The following is a 6837-nucleotide window of genomic DNA, read 5'->3' as shown; positions in this document are numbered from 1 at the left end:
CCAGTGCGTCTGCGCAAGCCTCGCGGCCTGGCGTCCGCTCCCCCGTCCCCCCTGCCCCCTCGCTTCCCGCTACTAGCAGCCGGAGGCCACTGTCGGGCGCTCTCGTCCCTCGCCCTCCCCAGCCCGGGTAGCGGACAAGGGAGCCTGGGAAAGCGGTGTTGGGGAGGCTTGGGGATTAAGGGAGAAAGCAATGAGGACACTTCCGAGCGGGTCAGGCCGCGAAGGGTAGGCGTGTCCAGAGTTAAGCCTAGACACGTTGAGCTCCCATTTTCCGAGCGACCTGGCCCGGGGCAGCACGGGTCCCTTGAAGAGGGTCGTGACGGCGTCCGGGCCTTGGGGGTGGTGTCCGAAACAGAGGTCTCTAAGCTCTTTTGACCGTCTGCCCTTATCAGTAAATAATTTGAGGCCATTATTCAATGGTTATTTAAGTACGTTAGTAATAGATTATGTACATTATAAAAATACACAAAAGGGAAAATGTAAAGGACGAATGATGAAATAAGTAGTCAAAGGCGTAGCTGTTAATTATAAGAACCAGACAATTTAATGCTCGATTATAAAGTAAAATGAGTTTTGGTAAAGAACTATGCGCTTGAATATTGCCTTGTAAACAACTGAGGTATAATTTGAATACCATGAAATTCACCCATTTCAAGTGAACAATGATTTTTAGTAAATCTGTCCAGTTGTTAGCCCTCATTTTTAAAAACCTTGGATTATTACTTTGTGATTCATAAAATTTTAGGTTTGGTTCTGAGTATGTGAGTGTCTTGCTTCCATTGAGGTCATAGATGGAAAAATACTAGATGAGAATATGTGGCTCTAAATGGAAGAAGGAAGTTCCTGATTGAACTTATTAAATCATACTCTCATTAAAAGCCTTGACAACGACTTATGGTTTTCATTAAAGTTTTTATTTCCTGCCGTCCAAAAGTTGTTCTTGCAAACTAGTTGGAATAGAACAATGCGCCCAAAGTATTTCATAGACTGAAACATTTCATTCGAAATATTTTAAAATATGTTGAAAAATTTCCCTCCACTTTGGTGGGCAGCTCGAGATGCACATAGCATTTTTAGCAACAAAAATCACATTCAAATGGAAATATTTCCAAATATATTTTATTTCATTAAAATTTATTTATTTATTTTTGACTGCATTGGGGCTTCGTTGCTGCGTGTGGGCTTTCTCTAGTTGCAGCGAGGGGGGGACTACTCTTCGTTGGGGTGTGTGGGCTTCTCATCGCGGTGGCTTCTCTTGTTGGGGAGCATGGGCTCTAGCCATGCGGGCTTCAGTAGTTTTGGCATGCGGGCTCAGTAGTTGTGGCTCGTGGGCTCTAGAGCACAGGCTCAGTAGTTGTGGAGCACAGGCTTAGTTGCTCCGCAGCATGTGGGATCTTCCCGGACCAGGGCTCGAACCCGTGTCCCCTGCATTGGCAGGTGGATTCTTAACCACTGTGCCACCAGGGGAGTCCCCCAAATCTATTTTAAAATGCAAGAATTATATATAGTGAATACCTGTATAGTTTCTTTTGATTTTCATTTGTTCACAATAAAACCAATTTTAATGGATTTAATGCTTTGTTTTGTTTTTCAGTATTGCTACATGACATGCTAATGTTTTACACTTATTAAAGAAAAGGTCAGTAAATATATTTTGTAAAACCAGTTGAATGGCACAGAAGACTTTCATGGTTTTTCCCATCTTAATACAATAATTGTAAAGATTGGATTGTATCTTAATAAAATTGGATTGAATTTTTAAAAATTACCACAGGCGTGACACCCTGTAGTATTTTGTGCACTTCAGTTTCAACTTGTTTGCTGTGATAGTTTGTCTCTGGATGAAACATGAATTAATTTCCTGTGTGGTGCTAGCTCTGTAACCTTAACCTAGAACTTCCCCCTCACCCCCTTTATTCAAGTCAAAATGATCCATCAGAGGTTATGTAACTGAGCAGGACCCTATCAGGCCTTCCCAGAATAGACCCTACTCCCACCCCTCCATGTCCTCCGCCTGCCTTTTGTCTGTAGAAAAACTTTAGTCAAAGAATAAATTTGGGGCTTCCCTGGTGGCGCAGTGGTTGAGAGTCCGCCTGCCGATGCAGGGAACGCGGGTTCGTGCTCCAGTCCGGGAAGATCCCACATGCCGCGGAGCGGCTGGGCCCGTGAGCCATGGCCGCTAAGCCTGCGCGTCCGGAGCCTGTGCTCCTCAATGGGAGAGGCCACAACAGTGAGAGGCCCTAGTACCGCCAAAAAAAAAAAAAAAAAAAAAGAATAAATTTGACCTGAGAAGTGAGAAAATGCAGAAAGAAAGGAAAACAGTCAAGCAAGGCAAAATAATAATAGTTTAGTCATTAGAGTCAAGGACCTTTAGTTCCTTCTCAAGGGCTATAGATAATATTCTGAGCCACATCCTTTGAGCTGTTTTGCAGATACTGAAACCCCCGCCAGGTGGAAGAAGTTAACTGTATGCTGCCCACAAGCACATAGATCCCAGACCGGTTGGAACCAGAAGGTTGATAATGCTGACTCCCAATTACCTCACCACCAACTAATCAGAAGAATGTCCACAAGCTGATCACACCCTGCTCCTGGAACACTGTAAGACTCTTCACTACCCACTGCAGGGCGGGACACACAGGCTTGAGGGCTTTAGCCCACTGTGGCCCCCTTTGCCAGGCAAAGCAATAAAGCTATTTCTTTCTTCTTCACCCAAAACCCTGTCTCCAAGATTTCATCCAGCACCAGCGTGCAGAGGCTGAAATTCGTCATCAGTTACGCTTGCAGTTTTTCCATAAAACATGTTCTTTTAAACTTTTTATTCTGAAATAATTTCAAACTTACAGAAAAGTTGCAAACATAGTAAGAGAACTCCTGCATACCCTTTGCCCAGAGTCACCAAGTCTATACTTCGTCATATTTGTCATCTCTGTCTACACATACAAGTATGCGTGCAAACTTCTTTTTCCCTGAACTTGTTTTTCCCTGAACTTCTTTAGCTTTCTTTAATCTGGAGCAGTTACTTGGCCTTGGTCTTTCACAACACCGACTTTTTTTTTTTTTTATACAGGCTAATTATTTTACAGAATGCTTTTCAATTTGGGCTTGTCTGATGTTTCTTCATGATTGGAATCAGGGGTCTAGAGCGCAGGCTCAGTAGTTGTGGCGCACGGGCTTAGTTGCTCCAAGGCATGTGGCATCTTCCTGGACCAGGGCTCAAACCCGTGTCCCCTGCATTGGCAGGTGGATTCTTAACCACTAAGCCACCGGGGAAGTCCCAATCCTTATTTATTTAAAAACTTTTTAAATTAATAGACTTCACTTTTTAGAGCAGTTTTAGATTTATAGAAAAATTGAGCAGAAAGTATAGACAGTTCCCATATATTCCCTTCATTCCCCCCCTCCCGTTTCCCCTGTTGTTAATATCTTGCAATGGTATGGTACACTTGTTACAATTAATGATTCTATACTGATACATTATTATTAACTAAAGTGCATAGTTTGCATTAGGGTTCTCTCTTTGTGTTGTATAGTTCTATGGGTTTTGCCAAATGGTTAATGTCATTAATCTACCACTACAGTATCATACAGAATAGTTTTACTGCTCCAGTGGTTAAGAATCCTCCTGCCAATGCAGGGGACACGGGTTCGAGCCCTGGTCTGGGAAGATTCCACATGGTGCGGAGCAACTAAGCCCATGTACCACAACTACTGACCCCACGTGCCACAACTACTGAAGCCCGCACACCTAGAGCCTGTGCTCCACAACAAGAGAAGCCACTGCAATGAGAAGGCCGTGCACCACAATGAAGAGTAGCTCCCGCTCGCCGCAACTAGAGAAAGCCCACACGCAGCAACGAAGACCCAATGCGGCCAAAAATAAATAAATAATTAAATTCATTTTAAAAAAAAAGAAGAGTTTTACTGCTCCCCAAATCCCCCTTTTTATTTTAGTGCTCAAATTGTCCCAGTCTTGGCCAGGGGGAACCATTTCAGGCTGGCTCCTGTTTCTTTTGATACATCCTATCTTTTGTTTTGTTTTTTTTTTTTGAGCACTTCTTTACCTTTGGGCATAAAATGTTCTAGGCTCATTTTATACTTTTCCTGCCCCAGCCCTGAAATCAACCATTTCTCCAAGGGGCCCAGGCTTCTTTTAGTGGGAAATAGTATTTAGAAACCAAGATGGGGGCACTAAAACTTTTGTTTTAATTAAAGAAGTGCAAATCAAAAAGTCAAAAGAAAAGGAGCTACGGGAAGTTCCTTTGGCTCAATGCCTAATCCATCTCATAATTGTCTGGTACCATTTTGGGTTTTTTTTTCAGATTGTGGGACATTTGCCTGATAATTATTATCAGTCAGGGATGAAGGCAGGTTTAAAAACTGGCTGGAGGGCTTCCCTGGTGGCGCAGTGGTTGAGAGTCCGCCTGCCGATGCAGGGAACACGGGTTCGTGCCCCGGTCCGGGAAGATCCCACGTGCCGCGGAGCGGCTGGGCCCGTGAGCCATGGCCGCTGAGCCTGCGCGTCCGGAGCCTGTGCTCCGCAGCGGGAGAGGCCACAGCAGTGAGAGGAAAAACTGGCTGGAGAAAGGATAAGGGGGTCCGTTTTGCTCTGCCAGCCCTATTGTTCCCTAGAGATATAGAATCTGTCTTCTCAGTATGGGCTGAACAGTGAACAATAGCAGTTTTAGAAGGGAGGTGGATAGCTTGTAATAGGGCAGCAATTATACGCCCATTAGCAATAGGAGTCCCTGCAGAGGTTAAGAATCCACGGGATTTCCAAATTGAGCCAACAGCACGGCAGACTCCAAAAGAGAGGTGGTTTTCCCTTTTTCTAATGTACACACTCTAGTAAAAGCTACAAGCTCAGCAGCTTGGGCTGGTTTGACAGTGGTCAAAGATTATGCTTCAGGTGTTTCATGTGGGGAACCCATGGCATAACTAGTTATTACTTTTCTCTCGAAATTTCATTTATGAGCCATCACAAAATACAAGTTAGTCTTGGTTGTCTGAAGGGATGTCTGAGAGATCTTCTTGTGGCTTTGAGACCATTTTTGTAGTGTCAAGGCAATCATGTGGAATGGAATCAGGCTGTCCATCATCAGGGAGGGGGCATGAAGTAGCTGGATTTAGAGTATTACAACGATGGAAGATGACGGAGGGTTAATTAAAAGAACCTGGGTGGTGCTTTGCAATGACCTAGATGGGAGAGATAGGGAGGGTGGGAGGGAGGCTCAAGAGGGAGGGGATATGGGGACATGTGTATGCATATGGCTGATTCACTTCGTTGTGCAACAGAAGCTAACACAGCATTGTGAAGTAATTGTACTCCAAAAAAGATCTATTAAAAAAAAAAAGAGCCTGGGGACTTCCCTGGTGGTCCAGTGGTTAGGACTCCATGCTTCCACTGCAGGGGGTGTGGGTTCGATCCCTGGTCTGGGAACTAAGATCTCGCATGCCGTGCAGTGTGGCAAATAAATAAGTAAATAAATAAATAAATAAGCGAGCCTGCTCATAGGTGGTTTGTTGCCCATGTAGGGAGATGCTGCATCCTATGAACTTGCAAGATAGCAGACACAGCATGGGGAACAGAAAGTTGCATGGGAGACCCTATTGTTAGAGTACTGGCTTTGTCAATCAAGGTGGCAGCTGTGGCCACCACATGTAAGTGTGGGGCCTTACCTAATGCTACAGTGTCTAACTGGCATGAGAAATATGCTATAGGACTCACCTGAGAGGCAAAAGACTGTCCTATAATACCTGCAGCAATTCCATTATTTTCATGGCAATATGGATGAAAAGGTTGGTCAAAATGAGGTAAGCCAAGAGCTGGAGGTGTAGCCAGAGCTAATTTTAAGGCTGCAAAGGAGGTAGCAAAAGGCTTGCTGGTGAGGAGTTTGAAACTAGAAAAGCATGACAGGTGTTAAGAGGCCCTAAAGATATTAGGGTGGGCTGAGACATGGGCAATGAGGTAGGCTGCCTAGAGACTCCAGCTGCTTGAAAAGACTCAGAGGTGACAGGTAGAGATAAATCCTCTGAGCAGACGGTAGAGAAAATCTCACCAGTGTCAATTAAGAAATCCAGTTTGGAACCTCTGTTTTAAGTTTAATGGTAGGCTTTTGGGGTTGAACTGAGGATCCGCTGACACTGTCATTTGAGGGGGAATTGTCTGTCAGGAGGAGAAACATGAACCTGGGAGTAATGGGACCTAGAGAGGTTGTTTCTTAAATTTTCCTTTCTCTTAAGTGCAGGACAGTTTTTCCTCCAATGTCTGGATTTCTTACAGTATCTGCAATTGTCTGGAGGCAAATAGGAAGAGCTCTGAGTGGGTGTGGAGGTGCTCTTAGAATCATGCTTTTGTTTTTCTAAAGATTCCAGCTGCAAAGCAAGAACTCTTCCTGCAAACTATTTTCAAAGAATTGAACTACAGCTTCCATTATTAGCTTAGCGGTTGCCCAGACCAACTGACCACACTATTTTGAATCTGTTTTTAATAACAGGGAGAAAATTTCCCACTAAAGCAGATATGAAGAGATTCCTGTGTTCTTGGGGCTTCTGGGTTCAGTGCGGTGTGTCTTTGAAAAGTTTGTATAACACGTTCAACAAAGGCTTTTGGATGTTCCCCATTCTTCTGAGTGTATAATTTGACCTTAGACCAATTAATCTGGGGGGGGGAAGACTTCTACTATTGCTTGAACAGCAGGCTTATAGGGCCTACGCATGTGTTCTGCCCTATAGTTCTTCCTCCTTCTGATAAATAACACAACAGATAGAAACAAAGAAAAACAGTGACCATCTGGGAGGACAGAATCAATAAAAAGCAAGAGTACTCATTTACCA

The sequence above is a fragment of the Grampus griseus genome (genome assembly GCF_964374135.1).
Source record: "Grampus griseus genome assembly, chromosome: 5".
In the NCBI taxonomy this organism is placed as follows: domain Eukaryota; kingdom Metazoa; phylum Chordata; class Mammalia; order Artiodactyla; family Delphinidae; genus Grampus; species Grampus griseus.
The sequence above is the reverse complement of the archived record's forward strand: the minus strand, read 5'-3'. Positions refer to the sequence as shown.